The following is a 25,193-nucleotide window of genomic DNA, read 5'->3' as shown; positions in this document are numbered from 1 at the left end:
ATACCACAAGACACTGCTATAGCATCTTCTATGTTACGTGTTCAAATCTACCCTGTGTAGTGATAAAGAGTAGTGGTGGTGGTGTAGCCATGGTGGTCTAAAAGAGCCCAGAGGCAAACCTTGCCTCCCTCAGGGAAATGCTTTGCTTTGGCATGAACTCAGCCATGTCCTGTGTGGCCATGGCGGGCAGGGAGCCTGTTTGACTAATCGAAGCGTAAGTTTTGATAGACGATCATCATGTGCAGGGCTGGCTGTCAGCATGCATATAGCTACTGCATATGCTCTCTCTTGCCTGACAGAAATACCAGAAGGGATATTCAGAATGCTGAACTTTGGTGGTAAGGATGGAGTGTAAAGGACAAGGAGCAATAATAAAACCTTAGGAACAGATCCTTTCCCATGCTTAATCTTTCTCTTTCCAACTTTTCTCACCAAAATGTGAAAGGGACATAGGAAAGCAGCTCACTGAAGCTATATGAACCCTCTGAAGGCTGTTTTATGAGTTCATTTATCTGGCTGGCTTAAGTTGCTTTTTAATTTCTTTCTTCCACTTAAAATAACTTTTGTAAAATGGCCCAAACCACCACAAACTGATTCATTACTGAAGTCGGAGTTGGAGGATTTTGATACATTCATTCCAAACTAACTGAATAATAGAATTTTCTTAAAATTTCAGAGAAAAAACCTGTGTGCTGCTTATTGTGTAAATGCAACACCTAGTATCAGTGCTACCCTGTTTTTCCTTTGAGAAGATGTTTGTGGCTTTCATTACTTCTGCAGTATTGTCTTGTCAGGAGAAAACAAAATCTTAAAGGCTTTTACAGACTTATTGCACTTGTTTGGCACTTCAAGTGTTGGTGAAATTCCAAATGTCATGAGCTTTGGTTACTTTTGTTAAGAACAGCAATAGTTCATGATATATGTTAATAGGTGCAACGGCAATTGCGAATTTTTCCCAAGCTCAAGGTACTGAAGCACAAACTGATACAGTCAGTCACTGTGGTCTCATCAGAGTCCTGCAGACAAGCTGGGAAACTGAGGACTGGTGCTGTTTGTAAGCCATGACACCATTAACATGATTTTATTTTGCAGTAGAGACTGCGGTCCCACTTTTTTCTGTTTGTGGCTTTGTTTTGGGAGAGGAGCTAGTGTTAAAACTTTGCTAAGTGTGGATGTTTGGCTGTTTTGATTGCTATGTCAAAGAATACCTTGGAAGTAGTTTGACTGATGCTGGAGCAACACCAGTTGAAATGTGGGGGAGAACACAACCTGGATCTCTTTGTTTCACAGGCTATTTGTAAATATATTATTTTTGTGTTTCCCTTGTAACCACTTTGTAATATGATTTGTAACTTTGTAATAAGATGTGCTTATTTTACTTTCACCAGTGGCACTGGGTTCGCACCCAGATACACTGAATCAATGTTTGCTTGTGCTGTGATTTGGGTAAGGGATAGGAAGACAGTATGCTTCGTTGGCTGTCACCCAGAAAATTAATTTTTTCAACTTGAACGTTTGTTTAGATTTTAGTTTCAACCTTAGGAACTCCACCACACCATTTTTTTTTAATTTATTTTTGTTTTTAACTCTTCTTTTTGGATGTGATGACAAGAATTGTTACATTTGCTTTACTACCAAGAACAAATTGTGCACCCAGAAATCTTCTGGAAAAGAGGCAGAGCACATCATCTAAATGCAGGGTCCTTACATAAGCTTGTGCTTTCCTATTTACTTTTTTTTCTGAGTAACTTTTTTTAAAGCAGGCAAGTTGCCCTGATGCTTAAGGCACGCAGGATGTTGCTTGGCAACTTTGCGCTGTATGTGTGTCTCTCTGGGAGAAGACAGACAGATGTTTGCACATAGGGAGCAACCTGGTGGTGACTGAGCAAACCTGGTCCTGAAATTATCATTTCAGGGGATATATGGTAAATTAAACATTTGCACTGTGAAAGGCTGTTCATTATTTGCAATTGTAAAAAGCTTTTCAAAGTGGTGAGAAGCTGAGATGCCTTTCTTGGATATTTTTCGGTGCCTAGCACACATTATATATCATCGTCGCTTGCAAGAATGAAATTTTGTTTGGTTTGTTAAAGCTGTGAGTTGAAGATGATGGGGTTTTTACTCTCTTTTACTGTAACAGTAACATTTTTGTGCTCCTAAGAGGGTTACTCTTCAGAGATACAAACCCAGACCCCTTCTAGTTGTTTCAGAGTCTGTCTCCAGCTAGCAATTAACTGGATTTCAGTTAGAAGGAAGCCGGTAGAGTGTGACTCTGCTACTTTTCTATCCAGGATACAATACGCTCAGCGCACACAGAGCACCCTACCTTTAAGGTATACCAGCACATTTTGCCGAGAGAAAGACCTGAAAAGCCTGGATCAGTAGCCACTGATTTTTTTCCTCCCTGAGTACTGAGAATGAGTAGCAGGGGAGTAAGCTGCCTAAGCAGAGGGAAAGGAGGTGTTTCTCCTCACTACCTTCAGCTCAGTTTTACTGGCACTATTGCATGGACTGGATGTGAGACTTAAACTGTAAACTGAATTAGAGGGTTTTTTTGAAGGTAAGGCATTTTGAAAGTGTTTGAGCAGATATAAACATAAGGTGGAGGAGCTCCTGGCTGGAGATGGACTGGCTCTGGGAGCCCAGTCAGGCGGGGGCTGAAGGTTTTGGGGTTATGATTTTGAGCTGTTGCTCACATAAATAAAGGCTGGTGGCCAACACCACAGTCTGACGCCAGCACAGGCTGGCGTGGCTGCCAAAAGAGGTGGCAGTGTGGCTCTGCCGTCATCCCCACTTCTCATGTCACACCACCCCCTCTGCTTTTCAGTCTCGTATTGATGAGATCTCGTGGGGAATCGTGGAGAGGAATTGATCAGATTTATTGTCTCTCCTCCCTTTTTAGCTTTAACTCAGATGGGTTTGCCTGCTTCTTCCCATGGCCTTGATAAATGCTTGTAGTGGCTTGGTGAAGGGAGCAGGACAGAGGTGGGAAGGAATAACCAAATAGGGAAAAAAATGATACTTTTCTCCTTTTGGTAATGCAGACCTTTAAAATGGCTGGGAAAGGACGGTGGACTGCGGGACTGGAATGGGCTATGAGGAGCAAGGGTGATGTCTGGCTGGGGTGTGCTTGAAGCAGCCTGGCACAGCCTGGACACAGACCCATGTCCTTGATTTGTGAAGAGCAGCCACTTCTACTGTTAACATGTTGTGCAAGGAGAGAAGTAAGAGCAAGAGGAGACAGCGTACTGGGAACAAATGTGCACTTTTTGAACTGAAGACAGAGAAATTGCACAGTGTATTTGGAGATTTTGCTTTCTTCTTGTTTTCTTCAATAAGCATATTGGGTAGATTAAAAACCACCAGCCCTTTCCCTTTCTATGAGTAAAGTTTATGTACTGTCAAATATTGAATCTTGGTTTTCTTTTCTTCTGGCATTCTGGGAGAATAAAAATGGAGAGAGATAGCCAGGGAAGCTAGAATTCTTCTTTAGACATGCCAGGTCAGAAATGTTGTAATTCTAAGGAATCCTTAGAACGAAAGTAATCTTTTAACCATTAAAGAAAACAACCTCTGACATCTTAGCATGCATAACTGTAAGACAATACAGTTCATTTGTGAACAGGACTTCTTACCTTTTCTTAATAACCCTTTTGTATTATGATAAGCATAAGCATAGTTATTAATTTTACTTTAAATAAGAACCTACTAGCACTTCCCTTAATTGCTATTAACCTTCATTAAGATGAGAGGTGAACTGTGTTGGGTGCTATGCAAACACTCATTAAAGTGCCTTCCATCCTCGGTAAATCTTGCAGCTTACAAAGACAAATGATATAAAAGCAGTTGGGGGCTGTGCCCATTAACCTGGCCACTGAGGGTTATTTTATTACAGGTGTTGTGTGGAAGAGGTATCTTAAAAAGAGATTTGTAGAAGGCAGTTATGATTCAAGATGGCATTTATTTTTCTGATAATAATAAATATGAGCATTGATTCTCCGTTGAGTCAGTGAGACTAGCTTTTGCTTAAGGTAAGTTCCTGCTTAAATCCGTCTCTGAATTAGATGCTTCAGGAAAAAGGCGACATAGAAGAGTAGAAGAGCTAAAGATAGTTTTGTAAGTAAAATGAAAGGCTGGGTTTAATGGTGTGGGAAAGACAGAAGAAAAGTATCCACTTTCCTGTGTAGTACCCCACAATTAGGACAAAATGGCCTGCACTGTGGCAATGAGGACAAAAAGGCAGAATTTTGTGGACTGCAACAGATGGACTCAACAGAAAGCACCCCAGTAAAGGAGAATGGTATGCGTTGACCTTAATAGAGGTGGTTGCCATGTAGGCAGCTCTCAGTCCTTTGCTGATAGCAAATGAGAGTTGTCCTTGCCTCCCTCATTATTAGGTTTTTAAGGAACCCTACTTAAATTAAAATACATTTGTGTTAACTGCATATTGCATATCATCTGTATTTTCTGTTTCCTATAATAAGTGCATATTAAATCAAAGTACAGTTAAACCATATTAATGATTATGTATAGGCAGAATAAATTTAAAGTGAAAACCTTAACTGAGATTAAAAGCTTCAGTTTATTACTGTATCTGAAAACTAATTCTTGTCTGTTTTGGGTGCAGCTTTGGGTACATCCCAAAGCATCCATAAAATTTGGTTACCTTTGGTTCCTAACGAGGGCTGGAGAACTGCAGCAGGAGGTAATCACTTGATAATCCAGTTAATGCTCTCAGTCAGAAAGTAGCTACAGATATGAAAGTGGCAAAGGGCAGTGCTGAATTAATTGCAGTAAATATTCTATAGGCAGGATTTCAGTAGCAGAAGCAATGGGGCCAAATTTACTGATTGTTCCTTCAGTAGTCTTTAAATGGGGTGGATTTGGCACTGACTGGCAGAATGAAACTTGCCTCAAATGACAGAACAAATAAATCCCTGCACTGAAGTCAATGAACCGTTGTCAAGAATAAATCTGACCTGCTGTGTAGCTGCGTTGCACTAAGTGATATCTCACCTGAAGGTCTTCTACTTAGATATCTGAGGGCAATGGTAATATTGGCCCTTTAGAGGTCTATGGGCATTATGTTTGCAGTGAGGGAAGACAGGAATAGAAGATTTGGTCTGGTTTCTAAATCTTACCTTCATCTGCTGTCTCACAGTGATCGCTCTTAATTATGAGAATTTTGTTTCCTTGCCATGCAGAAAGCTCAGCTGCATGAGTCATGGGCAGAACAGTTTGCTTTTAATAAATGGAAGTGGATACGGTAATGATGGAAAAAAAAAAAAAAATCAGTTTGACTCCAAAGCCATCTACCCGTCTAGACAGATAGTGCCAAGCTCCTGTCTGCTAAGAAATATCTTCTTAATAAGGCTGTAATAATGCTACTGCTTTTACAGTACTTGCCATTTTTTGAAGTGCTGTACCCAGCTAATTCATCGTTGGCTGGGCTTGAGACAGCTTTTTGCTGAGTTTTATAGCATTTTTGTGTCTTGGTTTTCTGTAATGTGCTATTTTGAATGCCATGTCCAATCAATTAGGGAATCACAAGAATGTTTTAGGCAGCAGTTCCCAGGGCTGGGCAATAATCCTTGTCCCTGCTCTTCCAGGGTTGCCTATTCATCCTTTCCTGGCAGAGACCACATGTCTCCCCATTCCCCTCTCCTATAAAAAAAGAAAGCCCTCGTTATGGCCAAATACTGTGTGTGGGTCCATTTTCCTTACAGCTACTCTCCTCTGACTGGTACCCCATGGGGAAGAGGGGTGTTTGTGTTAGGACCTTTTCCTTCCCCACCTCTAACTTACCTGCTTCATGTCAGAAGCTGTCTTTGCCTTTATTCTTCCTTGGATTTCCATGCCAAGAATGAAGCCTTTCCTCCCCAACTCCCATTTGCAGGGCTTTCCCAAGCAAGCTGCGTGTCTTCACCAAAGGAGAGAAACTGGAAAACCAAAAGCGATGTATGGATGGAAAAGGGAAGGCAGGGCAGAGCTTGCTGCATATTTTGCCCATTTCCCCAGTTTAGTGTTGATCTCCTGGGTGACTCTGTTGCTTATACAGTTGGGTCCTGTCATCTCAATAGTCATGTGCCTTTCTCCCCAAAGGATGGGGTGCTGGGAGCAGCCTGGCTTTTAGACCAACACAGAAGCAATCTGGATGTACATCTAACTGTTTGCATGGGTATAAATTGAGGATCCTGGCCTGGTGAGAATGCAGGGAAGGTATATGGCACAAGGGGAACGAAACTGCTTTGGAGGGGAGGAAGATGAAGAGATATCTCTTGTATGGGCAAAAGAGGAGTAGAGGGTTAGGAAGCCCCTGCCTGAGAGGTGTGGTGGTAATGGAGGGAGGAGGAGGGGCTGCATGGAGAGGGAGAATGGGGCATGCTGATGTGGGAAGAGAAAAGGAGCAGGCTGGGAGAGGTCTTCTGCAGTCACTGAAATGGGGAGGAGATGGCAGGTGGGGTAGCAGCATGCAGGAAGCTTGTGTCTAGAGTGGCAGGATATGAAGGGTTCAGAGGCTGTGTGTTCAGGGCAGCTGCGAGTGTATGACATCCCGCATCCCACCAAAGCTGGTGCTGGTTTTAAATGGGCAGAATGTGGGAGTTAAAACCTTTACTGTGGCAGGCCTAGGAGCTGTGCCTCTGGCTGCTGGTGGGGCATTTTGTAGAGGCAAGATAGGACTGTCTTGTGCTACACGAAGCCTAATGCCCTGGGAGCCGAGACAAACAGAAACTCAAAAGGAACCATTAAACTAACATGTTCTTGGCATCCAGGTCTGAACCACCACCTCCAGAAGGATGAGAAAATAGCAAAAATAAAACTACTGTCCCATAGCAAGGTAGGAGATCAAGGTCTCTTCTAGTGCTGCCTGGGCTTGTCATCCATGCTTCATTTCATGTAAATGGACACTGGGATAACTGCAGTGATGTGTAGGGGGATTATTCACATTTCCCACCTGTGTGAGAAGAATATGGATTGGGGCTGGCTTATAAATTGCTGGAAGAACAGGGTTTTTTACTAATAGTAATGAAAAACTGCTGTTCATGGGAATCTAAAATTCCATCAAAGTCCCATCTGACAGAAATCAGGGCAAGCTGGCCAGTTTAACCCCCTTTGGAATTAGAAAGTAATGTTCAAAAAAGAAAAATAAAAATACTTTCAGTGCTACTGTGTTGAAAACTGTGAAACTAAGGCCCATATTGGTAGCCCAGAGGTACTAGCTACCTAATATCTGTTGCGAAGACTTACTGCTTGTAGGAACAGCTTGTTAATACCACCTGATGTTTGGAGGTTAAATCAGTGTGCTGAAAGCCCTCTAGATCCTCAGATGAAAGATGCTATTATATATGCAGTATATCCACACAGTATATTGTGACTGTGGGACAAATCTGCCTGCAGTTCTGCTCAAGGACAACACATGTTGCTGTGAAGTGCTAATATTCCAGCGGTTTTATCTCTGTTTAAAAGCAGTGTCAACACCTTCCTCTGTCATGGGTGGGTCAAGAGCTGCAAAAGATAGAGCTGGTAAATCTTGCATTGTTTTTTTTAAGTCTCCTAGCTTGCTTTTGAGACTCGATTTGATTCAAACCAACTCAGTCCTTTTTTTTTTTTTCAAATCAAACCTTGTTAACTTTAATGTGTGTCTTAACTGTCAAGTCCATTCCCTTGTGATTCATGATGGCTTACAGAGCTCCTGGTGGAGAAGGGCATACAAGTCTTTTTATTTCAGCTGCATGACAACAAGTATGCCCTCTCTTAGTTGATGGCACACACTTTCCTTTTGAAGTTTCTCTCCTTCTTAGATATGTTATGGTGTGCCAGACCTGCTACATGGCACTCCTGCATGGCAGGTGAAGCGGGGGGGCGGGGGAAGGCTGTCTTGCTACAATTCTACATTAAATACAGAGCAGTGCAGTTTTGCAGATCTGAGAAATGGTACAATGATATGTCCGCTGCTTACTGTCAAAACCTCTTTCCATTCTTAAATCCCACAGAAATGCTGCTAATTAAAGGAGATTTTTTTTTCCCCTGATTCATATTGAAGGCCTGAATAGAATTTGGATCTTACCATTTCGAGTAGCTCTCAAAATACACTATCTAAAGACAGAATAAGCCTGATGTGCCTAATTCATCCACTTCATTGCAAAAAGATTGAAGGTGCCACATGAGAGCATTCCAGTCTGTGGCTCTCCCATAGTTAGCTGTTGCTACCCTTTCCCATGGCTGGTTCCTTCTCTGGAAAAAAAGCAAGTTCAGCTGCTTCTGGTCCCTCAAAGATGCAAATGAACAGTGCCCCTGAGTGCTGTGGTGCGGCAGAGTCTCAGATCCTATAGCTGCTTGTATCACTAGACACTGGAGAGCTCAGTTATGTGCTCTAAGAGGAGCTACATATTTATAATACCAAAATGAAATGCTGAAAGGATTATAGTCTCCCAAACAGCTTCTGTATGCACTAGGAATATTTGATGCTTTCTGACATGTGGGATGTTGTGGTCTATGTTGTAGTAAAAACTCAGAAGTCATTTTCAGTTTTACATTACCTTTTTTGGATCGGAAGCCAATGTGTGGCAGGACCTCTGTTTATTTTTGATGATGCTGTTGAGTGAACCAGGGCCCAGATATTAAAAGCATGAGGTTTGTCACTGGAAATTAAAATCAAAAAGGCCGGTACACACACACCCCACACCCCCCCCCCCCCCCCCCATAAAAAAACCCACGGGTAAATCAAAGCCAGACCTTGCCAGCACTCAGCTTGCTGCTTTTAAGTTCCATGGGAGTCTCTCCATCGCTAGGGTTTGGTTGCAACTGCAGTAGCTAAACTCATCTGTTAAAACAGAAAAATTCATTTAGCTGAGCCAAAAACCGACCGGATCCCTCTGGACGCAGGTGGGGATCCCGGTGCAGGGCGGGGAGGGCCCTCTCTGCTGCTTGCCCGAGGACCGGCCCTCACCGCCCCCCCTCGCACCGCCGGTATCCAGCTTTTGCCGTTCTCCGCGGCTTGGGCTCTTTCTTTTTTTTCCTCTTTTTTTTTTTTTTTTTTTTTTTCTTCCTCCTTTCCTTTTTCCCTCCCTCTCTCCGGAGGAGCCTCCGCAGCCCTGATTTGCTGGGAAGCGGCGGAGGCTCGTTCTGGGCAGAGCCGGGCTGCGCTGCCGCTGCTGACGCGTGGCCGCCGCCGCCGGGAGCAGCCCTGCGCCCCGGTACCGCCGCCGGCCACCCCCTCCGCTCCCCGCCACCGCCAAGGTACCGTCCCGCCGCTCCCGACCCCGATGCGCGCAGTGTCCTCCCCACAAGGAGAAACGGAGGACATGCCTGGCGGGGGGGGACACGGGCAGATTGCATTCCCCCTCCTTTTTTTTTTTTTTTTTTTTTTTTTTTTTTTAATATATACGTATGTATATATGTAAACCTCATTCCTAGGAGCCATTTTTAAGTTAGCAGCCGCGGAGGGGGGCTGGGGGGCGGCGTGTGCGTGAGGCCGGGATGCCCGGGGGAGCGCCGGGGGAGGCAGCGAGCGGTGCCCCCCGCAGAGTGGGGATGGCGGCGGGAGGCGATCGCTGCGGCCCGGCAGGGGGAACGACGGACACGGCTGCGCCCGCCGCAGCTGTGCCAGAGGGCGGGGGTGGGAGGGTGTGTGTGGAAGCGGGGGGACTTGTAATTTTAATTTTTTTAGGGCGATGCGCATTTCTGTGGGAAACTTCTGTAGGCGGCAGAGGCTTGGTAGGGCGCACCCCCAGCCTCCCCGGGGCAGACTGCCCACCGGGTGCCCGCTGCCCCGCTCACCTGGGGGGCACAGCGCCTGGGCGGTGCAGGGGGAGCCGGGACCACTCGCCTGCTTTTCTCCCGCAGCGCCCGGCCGGGGCTGCGCGCCTTGCGGTGGCGCGTTGGGGGGGTTGTTTCCCTCTCTCTGTCCGTCCCCATGTCCCCCCCTCCCCGGGCCGTGGCTTCTGCAATGCGGTGGGTGTGGTTATGCACGGAGCACATCGCAGCCCCGGACCGCTGCAGTGGCAGCACCGCAACCCCCCCCCCGGCCCCCGCCCCACAGTCCCGGCCGGCACGAAGGGTCCCCCCCGGCGCCCGCGGGTGTCGGGGCCGCCGGGACGGGGCTGCTCCGCCCCGCGCTGCCGGAGCCGCGCGGAAGAGGAATCGCGCGTGGGGTGTCCTGACTGGGTCCTGGCCCTGCGCTCCCCTCCCTGCCCCACCACCCCAACACCCCACGCGTGTCCACGTGAAGCGCGGCTTAGAAGTTGCGGTGCTGGAGCTGATCTGTTGGCAAAGGGAAATCCAGACCCCGCGGGTGTGGCCGACAGGAAGGTGGTGCCGGTCCCCTTCTCCTGCATCCCGGCTGGGTACCCTTGCACTGGGGTGACCAGGGAGGGGCTGGGGAGCGCGGGAAATAGTATTTTTGGCTTGTTAGGTTTTCTTACTTTTCATTCAGAGTTGAAACTTTGTCATATATACTGGGAAGATTGAAAACTTGCACTCCTGTGATCATTGCAAGTAGAGAAGTATAGCATATAGCATATAGCATATCTGGCCTTGCAGTTTCTTGATTTTTTTTTTTTTTTTTTTTTTATTTCTTGTGGCTATGCTTAAGAAGAAAGGCATTTGATAAAGGTGCTAATTGGTCCGAATGCTATTCTCCAGTGTGTGCTTGTGTTTGGGGTAGAGATGGAAAGTATATCTTCAACTCAACATGCATGTTGCTTGTAAGTTGAAGGGAAACTACCTATGATATTTGAAGTCTTTTCTGTCAAAATGATAGCAAGGCAGAGGCCTACTTGCCAAAGAAAAGCTTTGGGTTAGGTGTGTCCCGTGTGCATCTGTCTTTTTAGAGTGTGGCAATCTGCATAGTATCTTTTTCATTTTATTTTTAATATTGTCAGCATTTGCCTGTTTCCTTTGAAAGCTGAAAGATTTGTGTAAAGAAAACAAGTGTAACTAAGCCTCATAGAAAAAAAACCAAAATGAGCAAATTATGTAAATTTTGACTAGCAAACCTTGGTCAGATGCAATCAAGTGTATGCTTTTCCTCTAGGTCGATGGAGAATGGTCCCTTTCGTAGAGTATAAAAAGGTCAGGATCATCCTGCTGTGATCATGATGTGGTTAAATTCACAGGTTTTGCTGTACCTGTGCGTGTACATGCATAATATAGGCAGATACTGCTATGCTGGTCTCCTTGGACTGGAAACTTTCAGCTCTAATGTGAGGATAAGACCTGCATGGCAATAAGGGGAGACGAGAGCCCGAGAGCACTGCATTAGAGTAAGAGCCACTGGAAGTTTGTTCCTTACAGCACCACTGGAGCAGGAGGGCTCCTTGAGCCATCGGTGTGCTGCAGACCTGCTCACTGCAGCAGAGAACGCGGAACACATTGGGAAGTGTTTCAAATACATTGGTTTTATTTAATCAGACCTGTACAGCCCAGGGTTCTCCCTGTACTAATTGCCTGCAGTCGCATCCCTCTGTCAATGATGCAGCTGATGGGTTTTTCTCCCCAAATACTGCCCCGTATGACCGAGGAGCTGGTCGGATGTGTGTTAGGAGCACATCCGATGGGAGCCTGCTTCTGCAGTGGACAGGTTTCGCCTTTGGGAGGAGTGGGAGGAGGAGGATGAGGAGGAAGGAGGGGGGAGCATCAGGGTGTGGCACTATCCCCAGCCTCCCCCCCCCCGCCCGGCACCTCCGCCTTGCTGGCTCCTGCCAGGGCAGGGCTGTGTCTGTCTGCCGGGGAACTGCAGCAAAACTGGAGAGGTCTAATTTTAGTTGGGGTTTTATTCTCTCTTCCGAGAAGGAGCAAGTGAAGGTGAAGCTACAACTTACGTAATCTTTGAATTAAACAGGGTGAGATTTTTTTTAATTTTTATTTTTTTGTCTGTGGTGGAAGCCTGCTGAATATGTACTCTGTGATGAAAACATTACTGTTCACACGTTTTTCTTTGAAGGCTGAGGGGTTTTTATAGATACTTACAGGCACTGGTGGTAGGTTTGACCCACAGTAGCATGCTCACATGTATATTTATTAGATTTGTTGTTTGGTGCAGTGTTTGTGAATTCTGCAGGGGCTATGCATGATTATTTTCTTGAATATGTGTAATGTCACTTCTTCGTATTTTAGGCATGAACTTGAGTTAACAGAAACTTCTTGAAATGTGTTAAATGTGTTATTCATGGCGGGTGACTTTCAAACTTGTTTCATGGAAATCTCATGAACCAGTAAATGAGTGCTTGTTGTCTCAGAGAAAACATCAAACCATTTATAAGTGGTTATAAAAGAATACTTGTTTCTCATGAAATGAAGCACCAGCTTTATCTCTTAAGCTACAGTGTTTTCAGCATGAAAGTATTAATAACTCTGTTACTTTGTCACATTGGAATCATCCTGGGGTGAGAATCTGTGTACATTCAGTGCGCATTCAATGTAAGTTGGGCTTTGAAAACAAAGGCTTGGTCTGTGCAGGGGGGGCTGCTATGAGTCTGCAGGATTGGGTTTTTTCAATGTATATAGCATGGCCCTGGGATATTCTGTTTCAGCATCTTATTTATCACATTTTAAACTGGAAATATGTTATGACTGCAGAGTTTGATTTTTCAATGTCTTTTGTTTGAACTTAATTTCTCTCAAATCAACTGAAAATAAATGTGTGCACATAACTGAAAAATATGATTGCTGTCAACTATGCTGAAAATTAAGCTGAAAATGTGTTTATTCCAAAGGATCATGATGAATTGCTTTTATTTGTTACGAAAGTTATAGAGCATGTACAAGAGCTTTACCCAGAACTCGACTTAAATAAGCATCGCTAAGCAGTTTGAATCAATACTGTAAAGGAAGCTTTTGAAAGAGATGAACTCCTGAAAAGATGATGCATTAGCCAGGTTTTATCACATTTCTCTTAATTTTTAATCTCCATTATAAGCCATTTTTAATGGTTGGGGAATGGTCCACATCTAAATGTATATACAAACACACAGCACTTCCTCTCGCTGACTAGAAACACCCAAAAAGAAATGTTTCTTTTCACTGGGAAGATCTCAGTTTCTTAAAATGAATGGCATGGGTAGTAGAGAAGAGGAATGTAATCACTTATCTTGGCTGGGGTAGGAGAAATCCTACGGGCCCTTTGCGCCTGCCCCTGCCAGTCTCAATTGTTGTCACCATAAGCATCAGTGCAGAGAAACTTGGGAGGATTGCTGAGGACTAAATATCTGTGGAAAAGCAAAAATGGGTCAGTATTTGGGACAACTGAGTTAATCTGAGACAACGTGCTGTATAGACAGCAAACTTGGTATCTCCTACACCCTTCCTGAGTAATTGACATAATGCAATTTGAGTAATTGTCAGATTCTGTCTCTGGAGGAAAATTAAATCTTTACTTTTAACTTGGTCTTTGACTGTTTCAGCAGAGCTGATTGTTCTTGAATAAAACAGATAAAAACAAAAAGGAAATTATAATAACCTTATAAAACACAAATCTATTTGAATCCTGTGGGATACAGTATATGAAAGGGTAATATATAAATAAAAGTTTAGAAAGTACATAGTAGTAAAGAAGAAAAAGAAAAGAAAAAAATCAACAAACCCTTTTTACATAGACTCCTTCAATTTTTACCCTTTCCTTTATAGATCTTGCAAATACTTAGTGTGCCACAGACAGAGAATCCCTTTCAGTGGCTTCACTACCTATCAAAACTGTTCTGTTGGCAAGCTGAGAAACAAAAGAAGTACTGAAATCTGCATGAGGATTACCCACCAGATGTTTGAGCCCACTGAGAAAAGTCTTTATAGTTTAGAGGTTTAAAGAAGAATGTGGAAACTGGGGACTCAGAGTGTGTGTTGGGGAGGATAAAGGGCTAGAATAAATGGAAAGCGTATGTGAATATAAAGAAAAATTTTGGGAAGGGGTAGAGTGTGAAGAGAAAAAAGCAGGATACAGTTTTGGATACATGCACGTGTGTATGTATTTGTATGAAATGTGTGTTTACTGATAAATGTGACAGAAGGGGTAAGTCATAGCACTGCTTTAATGGTTTAGAGGTGGGAAAGGAAAGCTCCTGTGTGGAATGAAGTGTTGATGTTTCTGTTCTCAGGCTGTGTTAAAATCTGAACTACAAAGGGACAGCATGCATCTATGACTTGGCTTTTATTGCAGCCTTTTTCCTTAAGCAGGGACTAGGTTTTGAACCCAGGTGGGCTGCAGGTAGTGAAATGGGAGTATATTTGAGGTGGGTATGACTGACCCTGACAGGCTCTTGGTCAGAGCCCTGTTGATAGAGGATGAGCCAGTTCATGGCAGAGAGGAAGGACAAACAGCCTTTTCCTGGCCTGTGTCAGACCAGATCAAGCCACACGCTTGCACCTGTGGTTTTGCTGTTGCCTTTAGTTGTGTCCTGCTCTCCCAGCCAGGTTCTTGCCTCTCCCTCCTACCACACATGCCCTTCCCCTGGCTGCAGTCACTGGCTGGGTGGCCTTTCCTTTGGGAGGAACCTCTGGCACCATCCTCCCCATCTCCAGGAAGGTGGCTGAGCACTTCCCCCCTTCCCTCCTCCCAGTTTGGGATTATCCCTCTTCACTCCTCGTCCTCAGAGCTTCACCCCTTGCAGTGTCTCGGTCCCAGTGCTCTCCACTTCCCCGGAGGATGTGAGTAAATCCAGGGAGGCAACTGCACGCCCAGGTGCCCCAGCAGCCTTTCCCAGGTGGCAGGAGGTGACACCGCTCCCAGCAGACAGGGAGCGTGGCATTGCTGGTGGCGATGGAGCAGGAGGATTCCCTGGTGGTAGTGGTTACCTTGTTGTTTACTCCTTATGAATCTGAGGGCAATTATGTGTAACACCTCCTGGTTTCCTAGGACATACTGGCTGCAAATAAAATCTTGTTTAATAAGCCAGCAAATGCAAACAGACTGTGAAGAGGGGAAAAAAAAAAATAAAAAAGCACTCTTCCAGATCTAGGAAACATATGTTTATGCCAACTGAGAGACCTGTTCTTGCACCCTGACTGGCATTGGGGAGTATCTTTATCTGCCATTCTTCCCACAAAAATTGGTATGCCTGTCTGTGAAGCAAGGCTTCATTCAGTGTAAACAGAGGTATCAAAATTTGACCCTACCAAATCATAGTTTAGGTCAGGAAGCTGTAATCTCTCCAAGGACCTTGGAGATGATTACTTCAGCAGGTCTGCTGAATTCATAGCCGCTTTCTTTCCATTAAATTACCACGGTTGCAGAGCAAGGGATGGGGCAGGCAGCACTCACCCACTCTGCTCCCCACCATGATGCAATGGGTGTGGATGAACCACAGCTGCATATATATATATATATATATCATATACATATATATATGCACACACACACACACATATATATATACATCTATATAATATACATCTAAACAGGGATAAACATTGCTGATTGCCTATGGAAAGTATTTGCAGCAAGAAACCTAGTACCTCTGTTTTTTTCCCTGTAGTGGTTCCTAACCTTACATATTGTTAAATATGAGGTTCGATAAATGTAAAGATGGCAGGTGAGGTATAAAAGCGTGTTCTCAGGAAAGCAGGGTCAGCTTGGTTTAGCTGTGTGGTCTTGGTAGTCCAGGCGCTGGTTGTGCAGAGTCCTTGGCATGGTGAATCTGGCATTAGCACTAGCTGGGGAGTTTGGGGAGGGTGACTGACAGGTGCCTTTTCAGAGGTCAGCACATCTCCTTGTCTCAAAGCAGGAGTAAAACATAGGTCTTGCTCCCACTTGAGGGGCTGGCGCTAGGCAAAGTTGCCCCTTTTTATAAGAAGGTTTCTTAATTGATCATTTATTACTGGCAGTATGTGGCTGGTTTAACCATCTGTCTTGCTAGGCAAACACTGATGTCAAATCTTGAGAACAACCCTGGAAGGAGAGGAACAGCTGCAGGGTTGAAAGGTGAAGTGAAATGAAGGGTTTGTTACCTTGGAATTTGTCTTTTCCATTTCTTCTGTCTCTCTTTTTTTGATCATTCCAGAAGACTGAAAGTTTTGGTTAATTATATGTGCTTTAAGGGAAACACCATAATGTTGTTTCCATGTACTGGAGTGTTATTCTTGTACAGCTGGAGCTGGCAGCCTTTCATTCCCTTCACCACCTCCTTTTTCTTCTAAAAATAGCAACGCACTACAGTGGGATTACAGGAGAGGCAGAAGAACGTTTCCTGAGCAACAATTTTTGCCGGGTGGTGCTTGTGGTAGCATCAAGAGCAGATTTTGAAGTAGTTGGAGGGAGATATAAAAAGGTACAAGAACAAAATGGAATGGAGGCAACAACTGGGGTGGAGAGGATGAGGCTAGTAGGAGGGAAGCGTAAGCATGGTGAGGTTCACTGATCTGTGTAACAGGCAGCCCGGGGAATTGGGAGAAACCTCAGCGCTTGAATCATTTAGGAGTCACTGAGGCAGAGCACTCAGCAGCACCGTATGGGTAGCAAACTCACAGTGCAGATAGAAGGTGTGTGCAAGATGACCTGATTTCCATCTTTGATTTCTATGATTTATTAAAGAGTTTTGTAAGCTTTCTCTTAGCAGGCTTAGAGCTGGAATTGGAGGCATGGCAATTAGGGGGGGTCCTTTAATACTGTGCCAGCACACTGTCAGGGTGCGATTGCTTACTTGCAGGAGTAGCAAGCTAAGTGTGGGTAATTCACTGCAGCAAACGGGGGTTGTGGGCAGACTCTACTCTGGTTTAGATCTGCTGTTGACACTGGTTTGCATTCTGTGCTCAGTCTTGCCCTCAATGCCACTAGTCTTGTATGTAGGTTATGCATGTATATATAATGACAATAAATAATATATTCTTGTGCTATAGTAGATATTTCAGAAAAAGTAAAAGTAAAAAGGATCACCACTGCCCCTCAGTCACTTATCATGCAACCCTATTTAATGACATCCGCAAGAACAAGAAAATAGTTGATTCGTCTTAGTTTAGTCCAATCTTGGGAATCCCTTTCTGCCTGTGATGTGTTGGAGAAGAAGAGCCAGCAGACAATGCTTCTACCCCCACCAGTTGTCCAAGGCAGGGAGAAAAGACAGTGCCCACCACCTTCATCAATATATTTGAATATATTCATGTAGGCTTTTGTCTGCAGAAACTGTGTGCCTACTTGCATTTGCACATAACTAAATATGTCACACAACTAATTATTATCATGGTGAAATGCTGATATGGCTCAAGCTACTTGAAAAGCCTGGCTTTGTGTTGGTGTTGAGTGTTGGTGTTGAGGTGGTTATTTCTGATCTGTGTCCATTGACCACAGTTCTTGCAGAGCCAAATCAAACCATCCAGAATTTCACATTTAAAGTTCAAAAGGGTTTTATCCTCATTTGCCAGTGGTGTGACACAGATTTCTTGACTTGTTCTTCATTGTGCAAACTCCAAACTATTTTTCTTACGTTCATGTTATATATAAACCATGAACATTGTAGTTTGCAGCTTCTCTACTAACACGGTAATGTGGAGCAGTAAAGCCAGTCCTCTCAGCCTGAGGGGACAGTGATTGAATTAAGGATGCAGAACTGAAGAATAAAAAAAAAAAGTTCCTTCTTTTTAAATTTTTACCAACTTTCCACTGCTTTGCTACTGGCGCAGACATAAAACATCTCTTGTCAGTGTACAGAACATGGCATGGTTTGGGGGTTATCCAGGGAGTCAAGGTGGTTGTAGTTTCTGTGTTGCACTGGCCAGAAGGGTATCAGCAGCTTCTGTAACAAGGGTGTCTGTATTAAAGTAAACCTTCTGTCTGGTTGTGGACTCCCTTCCTCTCCAGCTAATTATTTTTTCCTTATCCGTCATGTAGACACGGTTGTTGCATTTTCCCCCATCCCTTGTTCTGAATCACCTCATCCTAGTAGCAGTTTGGTTATTGCACTTTATTTTGAGGTTTGCCTGTGTCCTGCATTATGCCATTGTATGAGGAACTGCTTTCTAACTCTTGCCATTGTTTCTTCCATTTAAAAGCAAGGTTGCTAGTATGACAGAAGATGCCCCCATGACCTTCTGATCCTGTGACGTTGCTTTGAAGAGCATAATCAGTGTAGTTATGCTCTCTTCTTCTAACCAGTTTGTGGAAATTGATACAAGTGTTTAATATCTCCATAGATTTGTGAGAAATCTTTCTGCGCCTTTTTTTTTGTCTTATTAAAAAAATGCTGGTGTGCAGTAGATGATGCAGCAATGAGCCATCAGGTCATAAAGATACAAATTGCACTAAGAAGATCTTCATCATTCTTTAGCTTCCAAGCAGTTATAAAGGGATAAAATAGATACATTTACTACATCCTACGTTACCTAGTTTACTAAAAATGCTTTGCTACCATCTTTTAAGGCACATTGGGGCTGTTGTTGTTCCTAACCTGCAGAACTATGAGTCGTTTTCCTTGATAGTGTCCTCTGTGCCTGGGATGTTGTTGTAAGAAGAAAATAATCACTGCAGGATGGGACTTGGCAAACAAATCAAGGTCTTGGCCAAGGAAATGCATTGTCTGTTCGTTTTCCAAACAAAACCAGTTCAGCCGAAGGCGAACGTTTTGTATCTGGTTTCCACTGGCTGTATTTTGACTTTGTAATGTAGATGTGATAAGCACTTATTTCTGCTTACGTGCCATTGTTTAAAAAATACTAGTGCTTAAATATTTCTTAATTAAATGTTGGCTCCTGAGCCTGAAAGAAACTGTCCAAAAATTCAGAAGGCATAGCACAAATATTAACAAGAGTATGAATAAATGTTTATATGACGAACAGGATTGTTTCCTACTTAAATACATACTAGTTGGAGAACTTGTCTGGGCAGAAGTCCCTCTTTGACTAGTGACACGTTTAAGCCCAACATCTTGAGATTCTCAAGTGAGGAATCCTCTTTCTGGTGGTATTTAGCCTTTGTTGTAAGACCTTGAATAACCTATGCTAACTAAGTATTCTGAAATTATGGTATATGGAAACCCTGTTTTAAGTTACTCCATTGAAATTTTTAGAACTTTATTTCTTTCTGAACTCTAGTTAGATACATAATAAGGAAAATATTGATCAGTAGTATAAGAGATACAATGTTAATGCCTAAGAGTAATATTTAATATCACTTAAGATGACAGCTCTGCATAATGCGTAGTATTTTTCAGAAGTGGGGTGGTAAGGCGTCGTGAAAAGTATACTCTGTTAGAAAAAGGCAACTCCTTGAAAACTTAGTGGGAGCTTGGAGTATTTATCACCTCCTGTAAGGAAATGAAGTAGTGACTGGTGACAGGTAAGGCTTTCATTCAGATGCAAGTGAAAAGCTCCTTACTCCTCCCTGCCAGAGCTGCCAGTACAGAATGATCAGTTCTTTCCAGGCACAGATAAAGCCCTCAACTTTGTTTCTCTGTCGCTTTCATTGCAAAACACAGCGTTTCTTATAACTGGGGCTGCCCAAGGTCTTCCTCTGATTTGGAAAACCAAAGCAAGGAGATAGCAGTGTGGGCAAGGATGGATGGAGATCTTGTACCCTCCTGGCTGCAGTGCCTGCAGGGAGAATTGCTTCACCTCGAGATGCTGCCAGGTGCTGCTTTCCCATCCCAAAAATGTTCTGTAATAGCTCCCAGGGATGGCAACTGACTGACTGCTCTCCTTGATCCTTTGTTATAGGTGCTGCGAAGATTAATAATTCTATTTGTCAGGTGAAAATTTAAATTGCATCAGTCACACCTCTTGTAGAGTTATCCTGTGATTAAAACTGACAAACAGTTTCCACTGAAATGCTGTTTCCGCATACTCCTAACCTTTCAAAGCATTAGTATTTGAAGATTAAACATGTCGTGTGCAGTCTTCAAAATTCACCTTTAAAAATATATGTTTAATGTAAGGAGGGAGGAAAGTTTCACCTGTAGTTTAGATAGAACTGGAAGTATATTAATTTCCACTTAAAATGTTGACCTTTCTTGCCTTGCCACTAGGAACAAGCTATAGCTGTCCAAGCTTTGAATTTTTACACCTGTCTGGTATGATCTCTTTGCTGAGCAGTGATGCTTTTTAGACTTGACAAAACACAAATGATTAGTCTTCAGGTAGCCTACCAAAATAGCCTTACAGTAGCAGATAAATGTTGCAAAATATTTCAGTAACTGCACAACATTAAAACCTTAATGTTAAATTGTTAATCTTAACCAGTGGGATAGAATCGACAATGCATGCATTCCTTTCCTGAAGGTGTCCCTGCCTTGTATAAATGGTAGATAACTTTCAGCAAGGCTTGCAGCTTTCATCTAGCGAGAAGTCAGCCTGTGGTTTCAGAAGTGCGAAGGCTGGATCTAAGCACTCAACCTGTCTCTTGACACATGAAGCAAAAGCCAAAGCACACTGAGACTTCTAAACATGTTAACAAGAGAAAAGGGGGTGGCAGACCCTGAACATCCCTGTGTCTTCATTAGCAGGTGATGCAATTACTGCAGGCTGGTGCACTTGCCAGTCATGTTATGAATGGAGCCCACTCACTGTTTGTAATGATAGTGCTTTGGCAGTCAAAAAAAATGTTGCCCTGCTCTATAAAAAATAGTATTCGGAGATCTTGGGCTGCAACAAAAGGAGCATGAGCAGCAGGTCAAGGGAGGTGATTCTGTCCCTCTATTCCACCCCTGTGAGACCCCACTCATAGTTCTGCATCCAGGTCTAGAGCCCTCAGTACAGGAAAGACATAGACCTGTTGGAGAGGGGCCAGAGGAGGCCACCAAGATGATCAGAGCACTGGAATGCCTCTGGTATGGGGAAAAGTTGAAAGAGTTGAGGTTGTTCAGCCTGAAGAAGAGAAGGCTCTGGGGAGACCTTATTGAGGCCTTCCATTACTTAAAGGGGCTTCTAAGAAAGATGGGGACAGACATTTGAGTAGGTCCTGTTGCAATAGGACAACGGGTAATGGTTTTAAACTAAAGGAGGGAAAATTGAGGAAGAAATTTTTTACAACGAGGGTGATGAAACACAGGTCCAGGTTGCCCAGAGAGGTGGTAGATGCCCCATCCCTGGAGACATTCAAGGCCAGGCTGGATGGGGCTCTAAGCAACCTGATTTAGTTGAAGATGTCCCTGCTCATTGCAGAGGGGTTTGACTAGATGACCTTTGAAGGTCTCTTCCTACTCAAATCACTCTGTGATTCTATACTGGCTGCTGTTCTGCAGTGTGCAGAGTTGAAGAGCTCTAGGATCAAGGTTGCCATGTGTGGTTATCCAGCTTTCAGATGGGCAAGCTTTGTGGACTCAGAGGCTCAGCAGATGTCCCAGACATTTGGGACTTAAAAAAGTAACATGAGTTTGTGGCTGTCTGGTGGGGTTTCATTGTCCTGTATCTGCAGGGCTTGAGGATTATCGATCTCCTGAAGCCCGTGGTGTGTGTGCACTGGGTGTTACGCTGCTCTGACCTGCTCTGTTCAGCTGCTCCAGTGTTGTGTTATGTCGTGTTACCCAAAACGGCCATCTTCTCCTTCCCTTTTTCAACTGTGAAGACAGTAATATTCTCAGATCAAGTCCTCTTGAACACTATAACAACAGCATCAGACAAAAATGTTGCCAGCCATCTCTGTTCTTCAAGGAATCATTTACAGGAATGTGAAAAACAGATTTTTCAGGATTGATGTGCTAACCCCAATTTACTGTTGTGATCTAAAGTAAGATGCTTGTTTTTCATTATGTTTATTCAGCAATTCTTTCCAAATCCTAATTCTTACATTGCAGAGCTGCTGTTTAAACTTTGGACTTTGTAAGTCATTGTGGATATACAGCTCTTTCCAGGGTATTTTCCATGCAAAATGTGAAAGTATTTGCAGCTTTATCTATCAGTCTTCAAGCTCTTTGCAACCCACCTATTGGCACTATAAAAATGCATTAGTTTAATTTAATTTCACTGCTAAAAGTTGATATGATTTTTAAGTGAATGGAAGGTTTTCAGTCTAAAACCTGTAGTTATAAGAGGCTTTAGTCCTAGCCCATGGTCTTGGAAACTGGAAGAAGATCTTTTTAGGGACTACTTAGAAAGAAATGATGGATATCGGTGCCATCTCTGAGTGTGGCAGCTGTAAAGTTTAATTATAGGCTGGAAAGTCAGGGATTAAGGAAAGTGTTAGCAGAGGGGGTGCATGTTAATGACAGCTGTTTGCTGTAGTCTTTAGGGAAGCAAAGTACATACAGAACATAAATAAAGTGTAAGACCAAACACATGCTGGATTTGAACGTTTGAAAACTCCAGGTCACTTGTTCCGTGACACATGAACCTAATTTGTATGAAATCACTTTAGCAGCTCACACGCCGAGAGAGGTGTGTGTAGAGGGGGAAAAATTCCTGCCTTTGTTTCAAAGCCATTGGCACGGACGGGTGAGCTTGTGTTCATTGTTGGAAAATAGCACCTGGGCCAGGGATAAATATAAACCAGGAGAGAAGCACGTGCCCACGTCTGTGTTAGGTGATGGACATTGTCCTGAGAGAAGAAGTTCCATACCATGAAATGTTTGGAGCTGAGAACGTGACATCTGTGTGCTTTGTGCTGGCTTTACTCTGGTCCCAACCAGCATGCTGCCTGTGACTGACAAGGTCTGCAAATTAAAATGGGTTAGAAAACCCATGACGCTGATTGTGGGGTTTGTAAACACACTGTAGCTTGTGTTGCAAACCCACACCAGTAGTTTGCAGGAAAATGCCAGATCTTTTTGCCTTTAAAAGTGTGTAGGTTGGGAAATAGTTCTGCATCTGCTTAGGGTACTTATGAAATCCTGTTGTACAGATCAGGCGCTGCTGCTGAGGTTAGTGATGGTGCAAATTGCTGGAGCAATTACAGTCAATACAGTGCCCAGGCTCAATCAGTCTTCCCTTTCTGTCATTGTTCTCAGGACTGAGTTCAGGTTTATTCATTCAAGTACATTTCTTTTGGTCTGAAAATAGCTCCTTTTTTTTTTTTTTTTTCCTACTGTGGCACAGGTTTTTCACTATATAAATTTTGCTTGACTGAGGAGGAGTTGGAAGGGATGTGTGCCAGACTTGAGCTTCCTAGGTGCTTTCATGACTTAATTAATCTGCTTTCTAACACACCAGAGTAACTAGAGAACTTTCTCTGAGAGGACAAAATAATGGTAACATGAGCAATCTTTTGAAAAAAGAAAAACTAAACAAAGCAACCAAAACCAACAAAAAAAACAAACCCAAATTTTATAACAAAAAAAGTAACAAAAAAATCCCCTCCAAAAATAAAAACAAACCAAACAAATAAACAAAAGCTGCAAAACCAAGCCAAAACTCGGCTTTTTTGTTTTAAAGCATGTTCAAAAGAGACATGCAATAGTGACTCGGTGGAGTTTCTATTCTGATGTTGAATGGTAATAGCTTATATGGAGAAGTTTGGATTTATCCCTGTTGGATGCGAGTTTTAAGATTGCTTTTTATTCAGCTGCAGTAGTATATCTGCTGTACCTTACAGACTGCTGTGGCCTGAGCATTAAAGTAATAAACTAAGGGAATTGTCTTCCCCATAACGTCAAACTAATTTGAACAATGTGGCATTATTTATAATACATTTCATAGATTTATAGCTGTACATTATTTTCCTTGACAATTAAAAGCTTTTAGAGCACAAAAATGTGTCTAGTTTAATAAGCTACAAAACTGTCCTTTATGAGACTTCTGGGTGTTAAGGCACCAAGGTTGCTGCAAAACGTTAATAATTCTGCCTTTCCATACATATTTCAAGATGACTGGCCATAATGAATGTGTGGCTGCAGTATATAAGGTAGTACAGCTGGCTGCTTGAAAAATAACAGTGTGATCCTAATACCAAAAATCTGTAGCTTTTGGGTACTTGCCGGTTTTGGTTACAACTGTAGGTGGTTGACGGTGGAAGGAAGCAGGTGGTTATCCCAAAAATCTTATTTTCTGTCCTTGTTCATGTGTGTGTTGGGGACTCAGGCAGCAGCCAGCACTGGGTGGTTGCCGTGGTGTCTGGAGGCTACTGGCTCCATCTCTACCCCATCTGCTTCCTACTGGCTGGGGCTGGATAAAGGTATTTACACCTCTTCTGGAGGGCTTGCGGTCCTTTGGAAGCTCTCTGACAATGGCAAAAAAGCACTTTATGTGGTATTTAAAACACTGGAAAAGAATTCACACCAGGCATTTCTTCTTCTCTGAAGTGTGAGTGGAGGGAAAGAAAAAAGAAAAAGAAAAAAAAAATCCCAAAAACTAATAAAATATGTCTTACTTTAGGGATGGCGAAACTGCATACTTGAGCCTGTTTTACTTAAGGTTATGTCAGTGTAGGTCAAGCAATGTGCTGAACTGCAGATGAAATAATAAGAAGTGAAAAGGGCCCTCATCTTCCTGAAGGCAGCATGCTTTCACGACACTGTAAAGGATTACAAATGGGGTGAAACAGAGAATATGGGTGTTTTGGGAGTTGTGCCCTTTGTTGTATGCTTGTGTGTATGTGTGAGCAAAAGAAGAAATCTTTAACTTTCTCGGTCTGCAGACTACTGCGTTTTTTTGGGGTTATTTTGGTTTAGTTTTTTTCTCCAGTTGATTCTTCCCCCCCCGTCTTGGAAAACCCATTAATTACAGCTGTAGTTCTGGGCACAAAAGACTCTGCCGTGTTTCTGGTCTTATTGAGTACTAATGGATTAGACCAAAAAAAAAGAAAAAAGCCTCAGAACCCCACCCTGAAATATTGCAAGTTGCTTTTCTTCTTAAGTACTCCTAAATATCCAAGTCCACTCTTGGATCTGCTTAACCCAGCTTGAACTAGCTTCTCTGCAAGTTTTCAGTCATCGGAATGCCAGCCATTGTCTAGCAACTGGTTTGAATGAAATTGCATCCTATATTGGCCTGTCAGCCCGTTTGTGTCCCCATGGCATGTTTAGTCAGTACCAGGAATAAGAAGAGTAGATGTTTTCCTTAGTGGCGTAACGTAGATCAGGGTTTTGTCCCCTCTTAAGAAATCAGTATCAAAACCGTTCTTAAAATACGGGCTAAAGGAATCAGCCTCCATCGATCTTTTGTTTTTTCAATTTTTCATTGGCAAGGCACAGCATGTAGTTCATTTCATGAGTGTATTAAGGTGCTCAGATTAACCTGAAATTGCAGTCTTTCCTCACCATTTAACTTTTGGTTCAGCGAGGGCTGAGACAAACATTTGCCAGCATACTGAAAGGGACCTGACACTTCTATTGCAAATAACTTCT

At 43.3% G+C, this 25,193-nt stretch overlaps 1 protein-coding gene across 6 annotated transcripts in view; it reads left to right on the top strand.

Moving 5' to 3' along the window:
- The first annotated feature begins 9,089 nt into the window (after positions 1–9,089).
- EPB41L3 (erythrocyte membrane protein band 4.1 like 3) overlaps positions 9,090–25,193 on the top strand; it is a 102,118-nt gene continuing 86,014 nt past the window's right edge. For all 6 annotated transcript variants that reach the window (XM_082046336.1, XM_082046333.1, XM_082046335.1 and 3 more), the window contains exon 1: positions 9,090–9,240. The gene's annotated coding sequence lies outside the window, so the exon portion shown is untranslated. The remainder of the gene's footprint in view (positions 9,241–25,193) is intronic.

The sequence above is a fragment of the Streptopelia decaocto genome, assembly GCF_964273445.1.
Source record: "Streptopelia decaocto genome assembly, chromosome: 2".
NCBI classification, from domain to species: Eukaryota; Metazoa; Chordata; class Aves; order Columbiformes; family Columbidae; genus Streptopelia; species Streptopelia decaocto.
The sequence above is the reverse complement of the archived record's forward strand: the minus strand, read 5'-3'. Positions and strand labels throughout refer to the sequence as shown.